The 22939-nt window shown below is 43.7% G+C and overlaps 5 non-coding genes across 5 annotated transcripts; 2 read left to right on the top strand and 3 right to left on the bottom strand.

The window, feature by feature from the left end:
* Positions 1-692: 692 nt before the first annotated feature.
* trnat-agu (transfer RNA threonine (anticodon AGU)) lies at positions 693-766 on the bottom strand. The gene has a single exon. It is a non-coding gene; the product is annotated as a tRNA-Thr (tRNA).
* Positions 767-4967: 4201 nt separating this feature from the next.
* trnap-agg (transfer RNA proline (anticodon AGG)) lies at positions 4968-5056 on the top strand. The gene is given in 2 exon segments: positions 4968-5003; positions 5021-5056. It is a non-coding gene; the product is annotated as a tRNA-Pro (tRNA).
* Positions 5057-15472: 10416 nt separating this feature from the next.
* Positions 15473-15543, top strand: trnag-gcc (transfer RNA glycine (anticodon GCC)). The gene has a single exon. It is a non-coding gene; the product is annotated as a tRNA-Gly (tRNA).
* A 3787-nt stretch (positions 15544-19330) lies between these two features.
* On the bottom strand, positions 19331-19404 carry trnai-aau (transfer RNA isoleucine (anticodon AAU)). Its single transcript has one exon. It is a non-coding gene; the product is annotated as a tRNA-Ile (tRNA).
* Positions 19405-21909: 2505 nt separating this feature from the next.
* Positions 21910-21983, bottom strand: trnai-aau (transfer RNA isoleucine (anticodon AAU)). The gene has a single exon. It is a non-coding gene; the product is annotated as a tRNA-Ile (tRNA).
* Positions 21984-22939: the final 956 nt, after the last annotated feature.

Here is a 22939-nt window from a genome sequence, read left to right as displayed (position 1 = left end):
GTGTCGACAAGAAACGCACGACCCTTATCCACCTTCCTTGATACCTCCTCAAAAAATTCAATTCTAACGACCTTCCCTGAACAAATCCATGCTGACTGTCCTTCATTAATCCGTGCCTTTCTAAATGAAGATTAATACTTTCCCCCAGAATTATGCTCAATACCGAGGTGAGGCTGACTGGCCTGCAATAATTCGATCTGTCCCTTTCTCCCTTTTTAAACAACGGTACAACTTCAGCAGTCCTCCAATCCTCCGACATCGCACCTGTAACCAGGGAGGATTGGAAAATGATGGTCAGAGCCTCCGCTATTTCCTTCCTTGCTTCTGTTAACAGCCTGTGATATATTTCATCCGGGCCTGGCGATTCAGGTGGAGTGATTTGGGGACTTCCTTTCCCTCTTTGCAAAAGTTTCCAACGCAGGTCAAGATCACAAGTCCAGGTCCAAATTAGGACTACTTCCGGGTTTGAACCTCAAATCGTGAATTACACCACGACCCCAACGAGCCCAGAAACAAGAACGTGTCTTCAAGTTAACGTGTTTCAAACACATTCCATGAGAGGTCTGTCTGGACAATGAAAGAATGATTTTGAACAGTCTTTCTGGGATCTGTTTCCTCCTGAACAAACACCAAGACCACAGTGTTATTTTGTCGCTTAATTGCACAAATTAGGTAAAATAACAAGCTACACAAGGCACTGCTGGGAGTTGAACCCAGGATCGCCTGTTTACTAGACAGATGCTTTAACCAGCTAAGCCACAGCGCCAAGTGATGATCTTACGGGTCCACCTCCTCATTAATATCTATTAGCGACACTTCACGTTTGGGGGTTCAGGCCGTTTTCTCTTTGTCTGTTTCGCTTGTCCGTTTACCTGTGTATTTCGATGTTGCCTGCATTTCTCGCTTTGTTTATCTTTGTGTATCCATCAGTGCGGTGATACACGGATGATTATGTGTGATTGTATTTGTTACATTAAATAAATTAGGGCTTCAGACAATTCTCGCTCTGACATTGGAGAACGATTGAGCCGAACTTCACAGCGGAGTGTTGTTTATTGTGGTGCTGAAACTAAAAAATCGGAAGAGGAGCAAAAAGGGAAAAGGAGAAAAACGTGTGAGGGAAAATGAGGACAACTCTCAAGGTTTTTACAAGTATATTAAGAGAGAGAAGGGAGGCTTAGAGTAGTGTGGGCCCCTTAAAGACAGGTGGAGGTGAAATTGTAAGTGAAAATCAGGAAATGGTAGAGTTGCTAAATTTTTACTTTGCATCGGTCGTCACAGAAAATGATGAGGCTAACAGACCAGAGACACGAGGAAAACTGTTAATAAATCAAGGGGTTTCGTACAAGTAAAATAATGGCAATGGAGAAAATAATTAGACTAAAGATAGACAAATCTCCAGGACCTGATTGTTACCACCCCAGGGGATTAAAAGGAACAGGTGAGGAAATTGTACATGCTTCAGTCATGATCGATCAAAACTTTCCTGAGTTAGGAATTTTTATTTAACGAAGCGCATCTTGATTGGAGGCTTCTGTTTCAGTAAGATCTCGAAGTGATAATTGAGAGACCGAAAATGTAGCTGTTTGACAGGAGCGCTGGTGGTGTCGGTTGTTCGCTGCTCTCGTGTTGCACAATTGTTAAGAATGCGTTACTTATTTACAGCAGTATGGGCTCCAGATATGACCAGGTTGTGAGTTCGAGCGTCTTTTAAAACAATCAATCCTGTTACTCCGAACATTTTGACCGGAGTTCAAAGCACAACTGGTATGTTCCATAATGCATCTACTTCATAGTGTTCCCATGTGGGCACTTGTGTTCCTCTGGCCTACCGTCTTTCAATAGCAAGTGCCAGTTTACTTGTTCATCGGGGGAGAGGGGGCTTTTAGCGGCAGCTCATATGGCAAAGGGGCAGGTACGAGATCATTAAATCTAAAGAACCAAACAAACAATTCTGATTTTCTTCAAGCCGATATTCATCGGTTGGAAGTTTCTTGTGGGGAAAATTTGGAAGGGAAATATGCTGCCTGGTATCACTCTGTAACGGAAGAAATTATTCAGCTTACAGATGTTAATACGCTGAAAGTTCGTGAGGCCTTTTCCAGCTCCCGTGTGGGACAAGTTCAGCTTTTGAGCCGCTGGGTAAAGTGTGATTTTAATTGCTGCTAACGAATGACAAGACATTTGACACAAACAAGAAGAATTGTAAACTCACGAGTTCACTGTCCATGTTTCTTACATCATGTTCAACAGGAACAAGGATTCTCCTCAACACGTTCCTGAGAATTTTAACAAACAGACCTCCCCCTTGTTCGACGGCTGCAGGGATAATTCAGACACCTCTCATGAATATATACGATGGGAGCTTATGTAGTATCGAGCCTGGGTAGCTCAGTCGGTAGAGTATCAGACTTTTAAAGTGGGCAGTGAGCTGAAGGTCCAGCGTTTAACTCCCTGTCCAGGCTCCAAATTTCGAAACAGCTGGCAAGCTGTGTCTTTTCAGGGGGACCTGCGATGTGTTGTCAAAGTTTCGGTGGTATCTTGTTTCCCAGGGATGGGCAGTAATGCGCTGTCTGAGGCGGTTCCCGATCAGGAATTCAACTTTACTGTATTAGTTCACTGTATTAATTTCGCAAAACTCATTAAACCCTAAAAAAGAGGAATACTTGTTTAAATCGCCATTGATCAACCAGTAACTTTCTGTTTCCGGCTGAAAGAAATGATAACTTTTTTTATGCGCTCATTCACCAGGGCGAATTTAGGGAGTTCAGAGGGGAAGTGAAAAAGGAAATGAGAGGCAAAGAGAAATATTACTATAGACTGACGGCCAACATAAAAGTGAATCCAAATGTCTTCGACAGGCATGTGAACAGTAAACGGGTAGTAAGGGGAGTGGTGAGGCCGATTAAGGAGATCTACTCATGGAGGCAGAGGGGATGGCCTAGGTACCAAATGAGTACTTTGCATCTATCTTTACCAAGGAAGAAGATGCTGCCAGAGTCTCAGCAAAGGAAGTTATAGTTGAGATACTGGATGGTCTAAAAATTGAAAAAGAAGAGGCACTTGAACGGCTGGCTGGACTTAAAGTAGATAAACCACCAGATCCGGATGGGATGAATGCTGGTTTGCTGAGGGAAGTAAGGGTGGAAATTGCGGAGGTGCTGGCCATAATCTACCAACATACTTAGATATGTGGGTGGTGCCAGAGGACTGGAGAATTGCAGAGGTTACACCCTTGTTCAAAAAACTGTACGGATAAACCCAGCAATTATCGGCCAGACAGTTTCAGCTCAGTGGTGGGGAAACTTTTAGAAACGATAATCCGGGACATAATTAACAGTCACTTGGACGAGGGTGGACTGATTAGGGAAAGCCAGCACGGATTTGATCAAGGCAAATCGTGGTTCACTAACCTGAAAGAGTTTTTTGATGAGGTAACAGAGCGGATGGATGAGGGCAATTCAGTTGATGTGGTGTATATGGACTTTCAAAAGGTGTTTGATAAAGTGCCGCATTGTAGGCTTATCATCAAGATTGCGGCACATGGAATAAAGGGGGCAGTAACAACATGAATGCATAATTGACTAAGAGCACGATACAGAGATTACTGGTGAACGGTTGTTTTGCGAACTGGAGAGTTGTACAGTGGTGTTCCCCAGGGATCAGTGCTCGGACCACTGCTTTTCTTGATATATATTAATGAGTTGGACCAGAGTGCACAGAGCACAATTTCAAAATGTGCAGATGAAACAAACCCGGGAAGGGTAGTAAACAGTGTTAAGGACAGTGATAGACTTCAAAGGACATAGACAGGCTGGTGGCATGGGCGGAGACGTGGCAGATGAAATTTAACGCAGAAAAATGCGAAGAGATACATTTCGTTTGGAAGAACGAGGAGAGGCAATATAAACTCCAGGGCACAAATGTGAAAGCGGTACAGGAACAAAGAGAGGTTCATGTGTACAAATAGTTGAATGTGGCAGGGCAGGTTGAGAAAGCGGTTAAAAAGCAGTCGGGGTCCTGGGCTTTACAAATAGATGCATAGAGTGCAAAAGTATAGAAGTCAGGATGAAACATTATAACACACTGGTTCGAACACAACTGAAGTATTGTGTCCGGTTCGGGACACCGCACTTCAGGAAAGATGTGAAGGCCTTGGAGGGGGTGCAGAAAAAAATTACCAGCATAATTTCAGGGATGAGGGACTTTAGTTACGTGGATAGACTGGAGAATCTGAGGTTGTTCTCCTCGGAACAGAAACGGTTTTGTAGAGATTTGATAGAGGTATTCAAAATCATGAAGGATCTGGGCATGGAAGATGGAGAGAAACTGTTCCCATTGGCGGAAGGGTCAAGAACCAGAGGACATCGGTTTCAGGTGATTGGCAAAATAACCAAAGGTGACATGAGGAAAAACTTCTTCACACAGCAAGAGGCTCGGATCTGGAATGCACTGCCCGAGGGTGTGATGGAGGCAGATTCAATCATGGCCATCAAAGGGGAACTGGATAAGTACTTGAAAGGAAAAAAAATGCAGGGCTTCGGGGAAAGGCGGGGGAGTGTTTCTAGCTGGATTGCTCTTGCAGAGCGCTAGCACGGACTCGATGGGCCGAATGGCCTCTTTCCGTGCTGCAACCTTTCTATGATTCAACTCAATGTGTATGAGGCGATGCAAAGGGAACAGAGCGTGCCGCAAATCGACACACCTCTCAGTATCCTCCCAAGCAATGTAGTTTAAGAGCAAATAATTCTGAAACGTCTCACTTGACAACTCAAGTCGTACACTCGAAACCAATTTGGTAAAGGGAGACTAATATTGGTGATTGGAAATATTTGGTGTGCAACTTGATGTTGCTGGACACCGGAGCAGAAAACGAGATTGGATGCACAGACGTGGTCTGAAAGGATGGCCGATCGGCTGTGGGAGGCAACGAACTTTTACACTGGCTGCAAAGCTGAAGTAACAGCGGCTCGTTGGTCTAGGGGTATGATTCTCGCTTAGGGCGTTTCATTGAGTGATATGCGAGAGGTCCCGGGTTCAAATCCCGGACGAGCCCTCCTTTTAGTGAAAAGTCACCAATTAGCTTCTGACATGTTTTCAGTGTTGCTGTTGGTGGAACTGAATTGTGTCCAGAGGATGTTTGAGCTCCAGTGGACTGAATGCCGAAGTTTCGTCGGCGCAACACACGTGAAGGAAATAAAATGTCTCAAGATGATGAGGAGTTTGAAGCTAAATTTGGATTTTTTTCCAATTCAGGCGGATATTAGATGACGGGATAGAAAGCCACATATCCAAGTTTGCCGATGACACCAAGATGGGCAGCATTTTCAGCAGTGCAGATGGAAACATAAAATTACAGAGAGGTATTAATATAATAAATGAATGGGTAAAATTGTGGCAAATCGATATCAATTTAGTCAAGTGTGAGGTCATCCACTTTGGACCAAAACGGATCGATCAGAATACTTTGTAAATGGTGAAAAGCTCGAAACAGTGGAGGTCCAAAAAGACTGATGTGTCCATCTACATACATCATTAAAATGTCATTGACAGGGACAAAAAATAATCAAAAATGTTAATGGAATGTTGGTCTTTATATCTGGAGGACGAGAATACAAGGGGATAGGGATTATGATAGAGCTATACAAAGCCCTGCTTGGACCACACCTGAAGTACTGTATTCAGTTCTGGGCAACGCACCTTTGGATAAAAAGGCATTGAAGAGGATTCAGAGCAGGTTGATCTGGATGTTACCAGGGATGGGGGACTTCAGTCATATGGAGAGATTGGAGAAGCTGGGATTATTCTCCTTACAGCAGAGATGATTAACGGGAGACCTAACAGAGATATTCAAAATAATGAGGGGTTTTGAAAGAGCAAGTAGGGAGAAACTGTTTCCTCTGGCAAGTGGGTCGGTAAACAGAGGTCACAGGTTTAAAATAATTGGCAAAAGAACTAGAGGGGAATTGAGAAGAATTATTTTCACACAGAGGGTTGTTAAGATCAGGAACGCACTTCCTGAAAGGGTGGTGGAAGCCGATTCCATAGGATCATTCAAAAGGCAATTGGACATAATTGAAGAGGACGAATTTGCAGGATTATTGGGAAAAATCTGGGGTGTGGGTCTAATTTGGACAGGTCTTCGAAAAAGCCGACACTGGCACGACGGCCGAATGGGCTCCTTCTGTGCTGTAAGATTCTATGATTCTATGATTACCTTCTGAATCATTGCAATTGAAGCTATTCAGTGTTGAGCAACGAAGAAAATTATAACCGTGATATTCTGCTTCTCCATTCCCTTATGAATATCGCAGATTATAATGTCCAGGCGGGGGTGGGTCTGAATGGGGGATAGAGTGCGGAGATTGGAATTTAATCCGAGCAGAATGAACTTGGTCTCATCAGTTTTTGTTATTTTTCCTACCAGTTGCCCGAAGCAGGTGGTGAACCTTATTCTCGAGAGAGGATCGTCATTTCAGTTCAGAAGGAAAAAGGTATCATGAAGATCGGGTAAAACGCACAGAGAATGATCCGGGACTTACGGCACATCCATTTTTAACAGACACAGACACGCAATGATCCGGACATAAATCATAATTATGATACATACGTTTCTCTTACGATGACCATAAGATTTACTCTTTTTACAATGACACCAATCTTCAATCTGATACTTCGCGACCATACAATCTCAACACCTTCCTGGAAGGAACTGTAGCTGATTTCAGCAAACAATGCACAACCCTCCGTCTGCCGTTTCGAGAAGGATGGGACTTTAACCAGACATTCTTTCACGAATGAGAGGAACAAAACTTAAACACAATAACGACGAAAATGGGATTTAAACCCAAGCTTGCAGAGCACAACAGATTAGAAGGTCATCGCCTTAACCTCTCAACCACCTCGTGGCATGGAGAAATGCGTGAAAGCCCCTTTATTCAAAATGAAAATACTGACTCTGTTGCCAACCTGAAACAGAAACTGTAAATGTGCGTATCCTCAGCAGGTCAGGCAGAACCTTTAGACATGGAAACAGAATTAACGTTTCAGGACGATGACCATCACATGAGTATTCGAACTCACTCAACTTGCGCCTTGTAGATGGTTGAACGGCTTTAGGGAATTCAAAGGTGAGTCACTTGGCGCAGAATATCCAGCCTCTGTGGCTGGTGCAGTTATGTTTCTGGTTAATGGTGACCACGAGTATGTTGATAGTGGGGGATTCGGCGATGTTAATACCGAATCCCCACAGAAGAGATTTCCTGTAAAGATTCCAGGGATGAGGGGCATAAGTTTCATGGATAGATTGGAGAAGCTGGGGTTGTTCTGCTTGGAACAGAGACGGTTACGAGGAGATTTAATAGAGGTATTCAAAATCATGAAGGATCGAGACAGAGCAGATAGAGAGAAACTGTTCCTATCAAAAACCAAAGAACATAGATTTAAGGTGTTTGGCAAAAGAAACAAAGGTGACATGAGGAAAAACTTTTCTACACAGCGAGTGTTTAGGGTCTGGAATACACCGCCCGAGGGGGTGGTGGAGGCAGATTCAATCATGGTCTTCAATAAGGAACTGGATAAGTATTTGAAACGAAAGAAAATACAGGGCTACACGGATAGGGTGGGGGAGTGGGTCTATCTGGATTGCACTGGCAGATTGTCGGCACGGACTCGATGTGCCGAATGGCCTCTTTTCGTGCTGTGACCTCTCTCTGTTTCAATTCTATGTGTCGGGGGCGATGCAAAGCGACCGGAGCGTGACGTAAATCGACCTGCTCATGTCCATTCCCTGATAATAAATCCTAGTGTGATGTAAAGAAGAAATTCATAATTATGTTACATATCTTTTATATTACACTGACTATAAGAGGTACTTGTTTCACCAGGGCGCCATTGTGCACTTTGATTGATACTTCGCCGAGATCACACCTTACACTCCCAACACCTCCGTCTAAGAAACAGTTGGGTGGCAATCCAGACTTTGCTGAATTTTACAAACAGGTGTAAACCAGCAATGCGGAAAAACACTTCTTATTAAAGAAGGGTTTTTGGTGTGGCGGCCAAAATGAAAAACTCTACAAATTCTGGCAGCAGTAAGATTCGAACCCAAATAATTTAGTTCTGATTACAAATGTCATGCAGCTGGAACGTTCCCTCTGGTTCTTTCTCCACAGGTGCTGCCTGACCTGCTCAGCGTTTCCAGCATTTTCTGTTTTCATTTTTGTGATTTCACAATGGCTGTTTTCCTGAAAACACCCAATTTGACCCAAGAACGCAGCTCGCACTTCACTTTCCTCACGCGCTTAAAGTCTGCCGTTTCCGAACAAAATTCCCCTCTTCGCCGAGCTTTCAAAGGACCTTTCGCTCACGGCCAATCTCCTGTAATCGACACCTTTTCACCATTGCCGCTCTTTTCATTTCTCCTCATTCCTTTTGAATCAGATATTTCCACAGACCTATTAAGATCAAGCGGAACATTTCCGACTTTACTGCACCGCCCAGATTGTCAAAAGTGCACCTTTCAGCCGTCATTCGTAGCAATGTCGTGCCGCCCGTCTCTCCCGCACATCAACTGCTCGGGGAAAAGCTCCAACGACCATGAAAACAAATCCCAGTTCTTCAGTTAACATCCCCCGTGTCACAAGATACCCCATGGAAATTCCACGGAAAATATGCCGCTGTCCTTCGGAATGCCAGACCTGCTTTCTTTGTGCTTGTCTCTGGAACAGTCACGCAGGTGGAAATGTTTCAAGGCACAAATGAACGGGCCATGTGCCCCCGAGGAACAGCGGTCGATATGGAGCAAACAGAAAGGCGCAAGAATGTGAAGTTGAATGTCAGAGTAGCAAGGCCGCAGTAAAGTCTCAATGAAATGGACCATTATTGTGGAAGGAAGAAAAAGCTGGAAGAAGCGGCGGGTCTGAATTTTGGATCATCCAGCAGAGACACATGAGGGAATAAAAACAGGATACAGATAAAGGTGCTGGAGGCAGAAAGAAAAAGAACGAAATAAGAGGAATGAAAAGAGAGTGACTTAATTGAGAGCGAAGAGACATTAATGTGTAGACATTGGCTGCAGCAGCTGGGTTGCCCCTTTACTTTTCCTCCTGTCTCAATCTTTCTTTAACCTTCTCTGCTGGTGTTGCAGGATCGATCAGCCAACGCCGTTCAAGGAAGCCTGAGAAGTCCATCGGGGGACAACACAAGAGACAGAGACAGGGAGAGATTGAGAAATACATGCAAAGAAAATAAGGATTATCAATAGAATCATACAATCATAAAATGGTTACAGCATAGGAGGCTATTCGGTCCATCGAGCCCGCGCTGGCTCATTGTAAGACCGATCCAGTTAGTCCCATTCCCCCGCCACTTCCCGGTAGCCCTGCATTTATTTCCCTTCAAGTATTTATCCAATTCCTTTTTGAAAGTCACGATTGAATCTGCTTCCACCACCCTTTCAGGCAGCGCATTCCAGATTATAAATACTCACTGGGTAAAAAAAGTGTTTCCTCATGTCACCTTTGGTTCTTTTGCCAATCACCTTAAATCTGTGTCCTCTGGTTCTCGATCCTTCTGTCAATGGGAACAGTTTCTCTTTATTTACTTTATCTAAACCCTTCATGATTTTGAACACTTCTATCAAATCTCCTCTTAACCTTCTCTGCTCGAAGGAGAACAGCCCCAGCACGGGGTAAATGCGGTCAATTAGCTTCAATTCATATATTTGTGCATTAAACAGCTCTTTAAACATTACTGTGACATTATGGTAGCGCGGCCACGCGGTCTAAGGTGTTACATTTAATTTCTATGGAGGCGTGGGTTTGAATCCCAATTCTCTTAGAATTTCTGCCAATGTTTATTTTGACCTGTTCACAGAAAACCCGAATGTAGTGCGATGGAGCAGAGGATGTGAAAGAAGCTGAAAGTGAAAGTGCAGATATTATTTTCATCACGGGGACAGGACACGTTCCCACAGGTGAGGGCCGCTCACCTTAATATTCCTTCCAGCACAGAGGGACGGGTGATCAAAGTGACCGGGCTCTTGCGGCGCGATCAGTCAGTGGGCGGTCCTTATATGACAGTCCAGGGTCGGGAAATGGCGAGGTTGTTAGTTGACTCTCATCGAGATCAACCAATCCTTTTCTTTGTGAACATTTCGAACGGAGTAGAATGTGCAATTGGTGTGTTACAAAATGCATCTAGTTATTTGTTCAGCCATGTGGTTCCTCCGGCCTACGCTGTTGCAAAAACAGATGAGATGTTTAGTTTTATTAGTTTACAGGAAGGAGGCTGCGGAATTGGAGCCACAAACCGTGATTTTGATCCATCTACAAAATATGGGATTTAACTGGAGCTTTAAACCAGCGGGTTAGACCGCTCAGTCACGATACTTGAATTCTTGCGATTTTCAGGAGCTACAAGAGGGTTGTTTCCCTTCTTTGATGAACATTCGTGATCCTGTTGTGGTTTTGCTGCAAAGTTCTAATTCCCACCACCAAAATTGAGCCCTCAACTTCAACGGTAGTCAAATTGGAATCCACAACTTTGGAGCTGGTGATTTGAAGTCCAACGTGCGACCCATTGCGCCACAAATCGGCTGTCGATTATGTGATTTCACATTACCCATTTGCTGCTTATGAATTTTTGCTGCGGTGGAGCAAGTGGTTCGAAAGCTCAGTGGGGATTCACAGCAGCTCCTGAGAAATCCACACAGCGACGGTTTCTCCAATGCCTAGTGAGCTGTCTGTCTGTCTCTCTCTATTCGTCTTGCTCTCTCTCGCTTTCATTCTTGAGCTCTTACTCTCCCCGTTCATTTCAAGAAGGCTGGAATACAAAGGGGTGGAAGCTATGTTGCAGCTGCACATAGCTCTGGTGAGACCTCATCTGGAGGACATCATTCAGTTCTGGGCACTCCACCTCAGGAAGGATGTGTTAACCTGGAGGCTCGAGGGACTGAATGGCCGATTCCTGTTCCTATGCTCCAATAAATGAAAACATAATTCAAGTATAGAGACCCTAATGTATAAGGGTATCCGTTCACCACTACTCTCTGCCTCCCATTCCTGAGCCAATTAGGTGCCCACGTTACCACAGGTCCTTTAATTCCACGTGCTTCTAGTTTTCGCATAAGTCTGTTACGTGTTAATTTCTAAAATGCGTCCTGAATATAGCTGTAACCCCGTAATTTTATACTTAAGCAATAAGAATACGGATGTTCCGACCGAGCGATAGATTGGGTTCATTCCCATTACCCGGAGGTGACGGGACTGAGGAGGTGAAATCCCATCTGGGTTTATATTTTCCGAAAACGGAGACGGAAAATAGCAAAGCTCATCCCGTCGAAATCCAACAATTGGACTGAAGATCCGACAGTCTTTTCCATCCCCGGTTTCCAGACCTGGCCGTTCAAGGAAGCCTGATAAGAGAGAGAAGAAACGTAGACAGCGATAGAGAGATGCATGCAAAGAAATAAAATAGTATAAATCTCCAAATTCTGTGATTGAGCAGAATTTAAGGTACAGTTTTTTTGAAATTCTGTCTCAATTCGTGAAATCTTAAAGGTGAACATTGGGCTGGATTATCCCTTAACCTCTGAGAGAAGTAAACACTGCCTGGTAATTACAGCTCTTATTTATTTGACTGTTTCACAATCGTCGTGTAAGCTGGTTTCGAACCCTCAGTGAATTTCACGACCATGCTTAATCTATAAGTTAACACAAAGGCATCGCGCGGCTGTCGAGTCGATTGCGCAGGGTAATCACAGGAACTCTGCCAGAGTGCATGTTCTAGACATGTATCTAAAGCTACACGTGCTGCCTGCAGCCGTGTGTCCACTGGTGGTTCAGTGGTGGAACCCTCGCCTGCTGGTGGGAAACCTGGGGTTAGTTTCCAGGCCAATGCAGCATCCTTTACCTTTTTTGTTCTGTACCCATGAGATTGTCTGAATTGGGATAAATTCATGTGCCGGCTTCAATCTACAACTTCTTCAAAGATGATCTTTATTTCGTCCACTTGTGTTGCATGGACAAACCCTTTGCTTTCTTTCCTCTGGTGCTCAAACATGCTCTGCTGGAGATAAGTCAAAACTGCCTTCCACACCGCTGAAAAGATGTAAGAAGCCAATTGGTGATTTTTGACTAAAAATGGGGACATAACAGGGCTCATTCGGAATTTTGAACGATTCGAACTTCCTGAGCGACATTCAGACCCAAAGACCAACAAGCAACAGAGCCGTGCAGCCGCTGTAAAATTTCGCTGCCATTCAGCCCTTCCGCCATCCTTTCAGAAGGCTCTGTCCATACAATCCCGCTTTCTTCTACGATACACGATGTAGAGCAATATCAGGTTCTACACGGATCATTTCATATCAACAATATTTCTCGCTTATTATCAAATTTGCTTTGAATGTAAGACTTGCATTATCAAGTAACACTTTGCAAAATGTATTGCTCTGAAACAACATAATCGTCTGTCTCGACATCGTCATAGTTTACATTCTACCATAAGTATAATTTACTCAAATTGCTGATTTCAATCACTATGAGAGTTACATAAATGTACATATGCAGTGCCTTTACGTACGAGTATTGGTGGCTCTGGGATAGAATTCTGGCCTCTGACACGGATTCGATTCGCGGACAATGCATGAACGTTTCATGTTTTGCACCAATTAGGAAGATGAGTTTAGCCACTCGAGCCGGTTCCGCAAATCTATCAGTCTCAGGTTTAAAATCAACAATTAAGCTAACACTGTCGCTTGCAGAGGAGAGTTCCAAACTTCTACCCCCCTTTGCTTGTTGAAGTGTTAACTAATATCACTCCTGAAATTCCTGACTCTAATTTTTAGGCCAGGTTCCCGAGTCCTAGACATCCGAACGAGCGGGAAGAGTTTCTCTCCATCAACACCAACAGTTCCCCGTAATATCTTGAAAACTTCAATCAAATCAGCCCTTATTCTACTGAATTCCAGGGAATACAACCCGAGTTTGTGTAATCTCCCCTCGTAATTTAACCCTTGGATTCCAGGTATCAATGTGGCAAAATTACACTGCACTCCCTCCACGGCCAAAATATCCTTCCTAAGGTGTGGTGCCCAGAATTGAACACAGTACTCCAGGTGTGGCCTAACCAGAGCTTTGTGTAGCTGTAGCATAATGTCTATCACCTTGTATTCTAGTCCTTTCGATATAAACGCTAGTTTTCCATTAGCCTTTTTGATTATTTTCTGTACCTGTCCATGACATTTTAATGATCTATGTATATGGACCGCTAAGTCCCTTTGGAACTCCACGGTTTCGACCATTTCACCAGTTAGAACGTATTCTGATCAATGCTCTATAGGTCCAAGTTGGATGACCTCACACTTACCTAAATTGAAATCCATTTGCCACAGTTTTGCCCATTCATTTATTATATTAAATACTCTCTGTAATGTTCTGCTTCCATCTACTTTGCTTACAGTGCTGCTCATCTTGGCGTCATCTGCACATGTCGCTCTCTATCCCGTCATCTTATATCAATGAGACCGACTGCACTGGGGTAAATTCACATTCAGCTTCAATCTCCTCATCATATTGAGACATTTTCTTTTTCACCTGTGTTGTGCCTTGGAAATTTCCGCACTCTGTCCTCTGGAGCTCAAACATTCTCTGGATATAATTCAATTCTACCAACAGCAAAACTGAAAAGATATCGGAAGCACATTGGTGACTTTTCACTAAAAGCACAGAAACAGGAGGGGTCATGCTGGATTTGAAGCTGAGATCGCGCGCATATCACATCACACAACCCTCGAAGCGAAAATCATACCCCTAAACCAACAAACCACTGATGCTGAAGTCGTGAAGTCAGTTGAAAGGTGCGCTGCCTCCCACAGCCGATCGGCCATCCTTTCAGACCTCTTCTGTCCATCCAATCTCGTTTTCGGTTCCGGTGCACAGCAATATCAAGTTGCACATGAACTACTTCCAGTCACCAATATTAGTCTCCCTTTAACAAATTGGTTTCGACTGTACGACTTGAATTATGAAGTAAGACGTTTCAGAAGTAGTTGCTCTGAAACTACATTGCTTGGGAGGAGACTGAGAGATGTAGAGAAACAGCAAAACCTTGGAGTGCATGTCCACAGATCCCAGAAGGCAGCAGAACAGCTAGATAAGGTGGTTAAGAAGCCATAAAGAATATTCTCCTTTATTAGCCGAGGCATAGAATATAAGAGCAGGGGAGGTTCTGGTAGAAATTTATAAAACAATAGTTAGGCCACAGCAAGAATACTGCGTACAGTTGTGGTCACCACATTAGAGGAAAGATGTGATTGCACGAGAAAGGGTACAAAGGAGATTTAAGACAATGTTGCCAGAACTGGAGAATTTTAGCTATGAGATTAGATTGGATAAGCTGGGGTTGTTTGCTTTGGAACTGAGGAGGCTGTTGGGAGATTTAATTGAGGTGTATAACATTATGACGGGCCTCGATCGAGTGTATAGTAAGGACCTATTTCCCTTCGTAGGGAGGTCAATAATCAGGATACATCAATCTTAGGTAATCGGTAGAATGATTAGAGGGGAGTGAATTTTTTTTTCCATCCAGAGGGTGGTGGGTGTGGGGGTCGGAAAATCACTGCCAGAAAGGGTGGGAGAGGCGGAAACCCTCATCGCATTGAAAAATAAAAACTTCAATATACACGTGAAGATCCGTAACCGACAAGATTAGGGACTAAACGCTGGAAAGTGAGATGAGGCTCGGTACCGATTTTTCGGCCGGCACAGGCACGATGTGCAGAATGGCTTCCTTCTTTGGCATAACTTTCTCGGATTCTATGATATAATTGCCGTCTGTCTCGGCATCGCGATAATATACACTCGACCAGAAGTATACTTTAATCAAATCGATGCTTTGTTTCACTGTGAGAGTGAAGAGACATAAGTGTGTAGACATTAGCTGCAGCAGCTGGGTTGCACCTTTACTTTTCCAACCGTCTCAGTGCCTTTTTTTTACCTTTCTCTGCTGGTGTTGCAGGTGAGATCAGCCTTCGCCGTTCAAGGAAGCCTGAGAAGCCCGTCGGGCACAACAGAGAGAGAAGAGACAGAGACAGGGAAAGATAGAGAGATGCATGCAAAGAAAATAAAGAGTATAAATGTCAGGTTTTGCAAACGACCAGAATTTAAGTCACAGATTGGGAGAGATTCCTTCTCGGGTCTTGAAATCTTGCAAGAGAAGATTGGACGCTCAATTAAAAGTATCTCTGATGCTGGGAGAGAGGTAAATGCGGTCAATTAACTCCAATTCATCTATTTGAGCATTGAAGAGATCTTTGAACAGTTGGGGGTTGCGAGCAGAATTCAAACCTCGGCAGGAAAACCCAAATGGGGTTTTGAGACCAACGCTTGAACCACTCGGCCATCGCAGCTGTGAACGGCATGTTCGTTTAGACAGCATTCCATATAGGAGCATGTAACTTCTCCAAATGCAAGCATTGGTGGTTCAGGGGTAGAATTCTCGCCTGCCACGCGGGAGACCCGGGTTCGATTCCCGGCCAATGCAAGATCGTTTTGCATTCTGCACCAATGAGGAACTTCGGAACAGGATTGTGGTATTTGGTCCGTCGAGTCTGTTCCGCAACTCAATGCGATCATGGCTGAGTTGTGACCGAAATCCCTGTACCCGCCTTAGTCCCATATCTCTAAATATCTTTGGTTAACAAAAATCGATAAATCACGGGTTTGAAATTAACAATTGAGCTCGCATCAACTGCTGTTTATGGAAGAGAGTTCCAAACTTCTCCAACACTTTGCTTGCAGAAGTGTTTCCTAACTTCACTCCTGAAAGTCTGACTCTAATGTTTAGCCTATGTCCCCAAGTCCCAGACACCCCAACGAGTGGAAATAGTTTCTATCCATCTACCACATCAGTTCCTCTTAATATCTTGAACATTTCGATCACATCAACCCTTAATCTACTAAATTGAAGGGAATACAACTATAGTTTGTGTCATCTCTCCTCGTAATTTATCGCTTAGAGTCCAGTTATCTTTCTCGTAAATCACACTGCACTCCCTCCAAGGCCAATATATCCTTCCTAAGGTGCGGTGCCCAAAACTGAACACAGTACTCCAAGTGTGGTCCAACCAGAGCTTTGTGCAGCTGTCGCATAATGTCTATTCTCATCCTCTAAACATATAGGCCACCATTTCATTAGCCTTTTTGATTATATTCTGTTCCTGTCCATGACATGTTTTTGATCTATGTACATGGACACCGAAGTTCCTTTGGAACTCCACAGTTTCGAATTTTTCACCTTTTATAAAGTATTCTGATCTATCCTTTTGAGGTCCAAAGTGGATGACCTCACACTTGCCTAAATTGAAATCCATTTGCCACAGTTTTGCCCATTCATTCATTCTATTAATGTCTCTCTGGAATTTACCAGAATGATACCCGGACTTCAAGGGTTAAGTTACGAAGAGAGATTACGCAAATTGGGGTTGCATTCTCCAGAGTTTCGAAGGTTAAGGGGTGATCTGATCGAAGTTTATAAGATATTAAGGGGAACAGATAGGGTGGATAGAGAGAAACTATTTCCGCTGGTTGGGGGTTTTGGAAGTAGGGGGCACTGTCTAAAAATTAGAGCCAGACCTTTCAGGAGCGAGATTAGAAAACATTTCCACACACAAAAGGTTGTAGAAGTTTGGAACTCTCTTCCGCAAATGGCAATTGATACTAGCTCAATTTATAAATTTAAATCTGAGATAGATAGCTTTTTGGCAACCAAAGGTATTAAGGGATATGGGCCAAAAGCAGGTATATGGAGTTAGATCACAAATCAGCCATGATCTTATCAAATGGCGGAGCAGGCACGAGGGGCTGAATGGTCTACTCCTGTTCCTGTGTTCCTCTTCCTATATAATCTGCACTGCTTATAACGCTGCCCATTTTGGTGTCATCGGCAAACTTCCATATGTCGTTCCCTGTCCCGTCATCCAATATCAATGAGACCACCTGAATAGGGGGAGATTCACATTCAGCATCAATCTCTGCATCATCTTGAGACATTTTATTTACTTCACATGTGTTGCACTTTGGAAACTTCAGCACTCTGTCCTCTGGAGCTCAAACATGCACTTTAATCCGACCAACAGGAACACTGAAAAGATGTCAGAAGCCAATTGGTGAATTTTACACTATCTGTCTGTCTGTTTATCCGTCTGATTGGGTCTCGGCCTTATTCACAGGCCAGGCTTTTTGTTTGCTGGCTGCAGGCCTCGCTCCCCGACTGACTGAACAACTACCGGGCCGTGTGTCAGAATCAATGACTGTGACAGACTGTCTGCCCATTTATGGCCACATTTCTGAGTTCCTGCCTTCGCTCTGTGTCGCAGGCCTGTCTCTGTCCCTTAGGATCACAACACACCCACAAGCTTCACGACTGAACGCAGGTTTGGACAGTCTGTCCTTGCAGGTCCTTCGGAAGCTAATGATTTTGAACTGAATTATTTTTCCTGAGTGACTTGTGAAGTTTGGTTCAGTGATATGTTTGCGAAAGAGAACGGAGGAAATAGTTAGTGTGCAACTCGACATTTCTCTACATCGGAATAGAAAACGTGATTGGATGGATATAAGAGGTCTGAAAGGATGGCCGATCGGCTGTGGGTGGCACCGAATTCTGCAGTGGCTGCAGTCGTTCATTACCGGTAATGAAAATGAGGTAATATACTACCACAAGCTGCCGGTGAAAATCATTCAATTTCCCAAACTTGACCCACCGAATCAAATGAAGCTGCTGGGAAAGCTACAAGACAACGCCGGTCTATCGGGCATCGTTTGAAGCAACTGGCAGTTTAAAGTAGCATCCACAGCCATGTAAGTACTGCCATGTGCCGCTGCGATCGCCGAGTGGTTGAAGCGTTAAATTCAAGATCAAATGGAGTTTTCCTTCGCAGGTTTGATTTCTGCTCGCTGAATTATTGTTTAAAGATCCGTTCAATGCTCAAATGAATGAACTGGATCTAACTCACTTCATTTATCTCCCTCAGAGCATGAGAGATACTCGAGCGTGGCCGGCGCTTTTAATTGGGTGCCCAATGTACTCTTGCAAAATTCAAATACACAAGAAAGAATCTTGCCCAATCTGCAACTAAAATTCTGCTACTTTGCAGAACCACCCATTTATAAGCGACTTTATTTACATGAATCTCTCTATCTCTCCTTGTCTCTTGTCTCTATGTTGTCCCCTGATGGACTTCTCAGGCTTTCTGGAACGGTAAAGGCTGATCTAACCTGCAACACCAGCAGGGAAAGGTAAAGGAAAAAAAGACTGAGACGGTCGGAAAAGTAAAGGTGCAACCCAGCTGATAAATTCGTAGCTAATATCTCCACATTTTTGTCTCTTCGCCCTCACAGTGAAAGAAAACAGCAATCTGAGTAAAATATACTTATGATAGCTTGTACAATCTGACGATGTCGAGACAGATGCCAACGTAGCTTCAGATTAACTAATTCTGAAAAGTATGATTTGAAAAAACAAGTCGTACATTGTAAACGAATTTAGTAAAGAGAGGCTAATATTGGTGACTGGAAATAGGTCGTGTACAACTTGATATTGCTGTATTTTGGAATAGAAAACGAGATTGGGTGGACAGAAGCGGTTGGAAAGGATAGCCGATCGGCTGAAGACTATGGTGAAATTTTAGACCGGCTGCACGGCTTTCTAGCAAGCGGCTCGTTGGTCTAGGGGTATGATTCTCGCTTTGGGCGTTTTTCTTCTGGAATATGCGAGAGGTCCCGGATTCAAATCCCCGACGAGCCCTGTTATCTCACTGCTTTTTAGTGAAAAGTCACCAATTGGATTCTGACATCTTTGCAGTTGTTCGAATTGAATTATATTTGAGCTCCAGAGGACAAAGTGCAGAAGTTTCCAAGGCGCAACACACACGGAGTAAATAAAATGTCTCAAGATGATGTGGAGATTGAAGCTGAATGTGAATTTACCCCAATTTAGGCGGTCTCATTGATATTAGATGACGGGATCGAGAACCACATATCCAAGTTTGCCGATGACACAAAGATAGACAGAATTATAAGCAGTGTGGATGGAAGAATGAGATTACAGAGAGATATTACTAGATTAAGTGAATGGGCAAAACTGCGGCAAATGGATTTCAACGTAAGCAAGTTTGAGGCCGTCCACTTTGGACCTCAAAAAGATAGATCAGAAAACATATCAATGGATGTTACTCCAAAAAAATGACCTCATGACATTTTGTGTGGATTCGCTTGTTTCTCAAGTCTGCCAAACTTTTAAAAGTTAACAAAATATTGCAATTGGAACCTTCTGGCCCGTACGGGGATCGAACCCGCGACCTTGGCGTTATTAGCACCACGCTCTAACCAACTGAGCTAACCGGCCATGTAGACATCTTAGCTTTATGGGCTTACCCGCGTGTTGGGTAGTTTGTGTTTATTTTTACACCAGCTGACGGGGTTTTACAACGAATATTGAATAAACCACATCCCTTAAACATTGTTACTTGTTTCTGTATATACTGTCGAGGAAGTAGATCAAAATTAACAAACAAAGAGCACTTTAATGTAACAAATTAAATTCCGATCAATATTATTTTACTAACAATCAACAGCCCATCCATAAAACACTGCCCCGCTATAAAACCTGTGGGCAGGACCCTGAGCTGCTGTGAAAATGATATCACCGCAACGTGATTCGATCACGCTGCGTTTTGACGTTGAGTCAGATGTCTGTCTGTCTATCTGTCTGTCTGTTTATCCGTCTGATTGGGTCTCGGCCTTATTCACAGGCCAGGCTTTTTGTTTGCTGGCTGCAGGCCTCGCTCCCCGACTGACTGAACAACTACCGGGCCGTGTGTCAGAATCAATGACTGTGACTGACTGTCTGCCCATTTATGGCCACATTTCTGAGTTCCTGCCTTCGCTCTGTGTCGCAGGCCTGTCTCTGTCCCTTAGGATCACAACACACCCACAAGCTTCACGACTGAACGCAGGTTTGGACAGTCTGTCCTCGCAGGTCCTTCGGAAGCTAATGATTTTGAACTGAATTATTTTTCCTGAGTGACTTGTGAAGTTTGGTTCAGTGATATGTTTGCGAAAGAGAACGGAGGAAATAGTTAGTGTGCAACTCGACATTTCTCTACATCGGAATAGAAAACGTGATTGGATGGATATAAGAGGTCTGAAAGGATGGCCGATCGGCTGTGGGTGGCACCGAATTCTGCAGTGGCTGCAGTCGTTCATTACCGGTAATGAAAATGAGGTAATATACTACCACAAGCTGCCGGTGAAAATCATTCAATTTCCCAAACTTGACCCACCGAATCAAATGAAGCTGCTGGGAAAGCTACAAGACAACGCCGGTCTATCGGGCATCGTTTGAAGCAACTGGCAGTTTAAAGTAGCATCTACAGCCATGCAAGTACTGCCACGTGCCGCTGCGATCGCCGAATGGTTGAAGCGTTAAATTCAAGATCAAATGGAGTTTTCCTTCGCAGGTTTGATTTCTGCTCGCTGAATTATTGTTTAAAGATCCGTTCAATGCTCAAATGAATGAACTGGATCTAACTCACTTCATTTATCTCCCTCAGAGCATGAGAGATACTCGAGCGTGGCCGGCGCTTTTAATTGGGTGCCCAATGTACTCTTGCAAAATTCAAATACACAAGAAAGAATCTTGCCCAATCTGCAACTAAAATTCTGCTACTTTCAGAACCACCCATTTATAAGTGACTTTATTCACATGAATCTCTCTATCTCTCCTTGTCTCTTGTCTCGATGTTGTCCCCTGATGGACTTCTCAGGCTTCCTGGAACGGTAAAGGCTGATCTAACCTGCAACACCAGCAGGGAAAGGTAAAGGAAAAAAAGACTGAGACGGTCTGAAAAGTAAAGGTGCAACCCAGCTGATAAATTCGTAGCTAATGTCTCCACATTTTTGTCTCTTCGCCCTCACAGTGAAAGAAAACAGCAATGTGAGTAAAATATACTTATGGTAGCTTGTATACTCTTACGATGCCGAGACAGATGCCAATGTAGCTTCAGATTAACTAATTCTGAAAAGTATTATTTGAAAAAACAAGTCGTACATTGTAAACGAATTTAGTAAAGAGAGGCTAATATTGGTGACTGGAAATAGGTCGTGTACAACTTGATATTGCTGTATTTTGGAATAGAAAACGAGATTGGGTGGACAGAAGCGGTTGGAAAGGATAGCCGATCGGCTGAAGACTATGGTGAAATTTTAGACCGGCTGCACGGCTTTCTAGCAAGCGGCTCGTTGGTCTAGGGGTATGATTCTCGCTTTGGGCGTTTTTCTCATGGAATATGCGAAAGGTCCCGCGTTCAAATCCTGGACGAGCCCTGTTATCTCACTGCTTTTTAGTGAAAAGTCTCCAATTGGATTCTGACACCTTTGCAGTTGTTGGAATTGAATTATATTTGAGCTCCAGAGGACAAAGTGCAGAAGTTTCCAAGGCGCAACACACACGGAGCAAATAAAATGTCTCAAGATGATGTGGAGATAGAAGCTGAATGTGAATTTACCCCAATTTAGGCGGTCTCATTGATATTAGATGACGGGATCGAGAACCACATATCCAAGTTTGCCGAGGACACAAAGATAGACAGAATTATAAGCAGTGTGGATGGAAGAATGAGATTACAGAGAGATATTACTCGATTAAGTGAATGGGCAAAACTGCGGCAAATGGATTTCAACGTAAGCAAGTTTGAGGCCGTCCACTTTGGACCTCAAAAAGATAGATCAGAAAACATATTAATGGATGTTACTCCAAAAAATTGACCTCATGACATTTTGTGTGGATTCGCTTCTTTCTCAAGTCTGCCAAACTTTTAAAAGTTACCAAAATATTGCAATAGGAACCATATGGCCCGTACGGGGATCGAACCCGCGACCTTGGCGTTATTAGCACCACGCTCTAACCAACTGAGCTAACCGGCCATGTAGACATCTTAGCTTTATGGGCTTACCCGCGTGTTGGGTAGTTTGTGTTTATTTTTCACCAGCTGACACGGTTTTTGAACGAATATTGAATAAACAACATCCCTTAAACATTGTTACTTGTTTCTGTATATACTGTCGAGGATGTAGATCAAAATTAACAAACAAAGAGCACTTTAATGTCACAAATTAAATTCCGATCAATATTATTTACTAACAATGAACAGCCCATCCATAAAACACTGCCCCGCTTTCAAACCTGTGGGCAGGACCCTGAGCTGCTCTGAAAATGATATCACCTCAACGTGATTCGATCACGCTGCGTTTTGACGTTGAGTCAGATGTCTGTCTGTCTCTCCGTCTGATTGGGTCTCTGCCTTATTCTCAGGCCAGGCTTTTGTTTGCTGGCTGCAGGCCTCGCTCCCCGACTGACTGAACAACGACCGGGCCGTGTGTCAGAATCAATGACTGTGACTGACTGTCTGCCCATTTATGGCCACATTTCTGAGTTCCTGCCTTCGCTCTGTGTCGCAGGCCTGTCTCTGTCCCTTAGGATGACAACACACCCACAGGCTGCACGACTGAACGCAGGTTTGGTCAGTCTGTACTCGCAGGTCCTTCGGAAGCTAATGATTTTGAACTGAATTATTTTTCCTGAGTGACTTGTGAACTTTTGTTCAGTGATATGTTTGCGAAAGAGAACGGAGGAAATAGTTAGTGTGCAACTCGACATTTCTCTACATCGGAATAGAAAACGTGATTGGATGGATAGAAGAGGTCTGAAAGGATGGCCGATCGGCTGTGGGTGGCACCGAATTCTGCAGTGGCTGCAGTGGTTCATTACCGGTAATGAAAAGGAGGTAATATACTACCACAATCTGCCGGTGAAAATCATTCAATTTCCCAAACTTGACCCACCGAATCAAATGAAGCTCCTCGGAAAGCTACAAGACAAC

This window comes from Heptranchias perlo, chromosome 20 (genome assembly GCF_035084215.1).
Source record: "Heptranchias perlo isolate sHepPer1 chromosome 20, sHepPer1.hap1, whole genome shotgun sequence".
NCBI lineage: Eukaryota > Metazoa > Chordata > Chondrichthyes > Hexanchiformes > Hexanchidae > Heptranchias > Heptranchias perlo.
The sequence above is the reverse complement of the archived record's forward strand: the minus strand, read 5'-3'. Positions and strand labels throughout refer to the sequence as shown.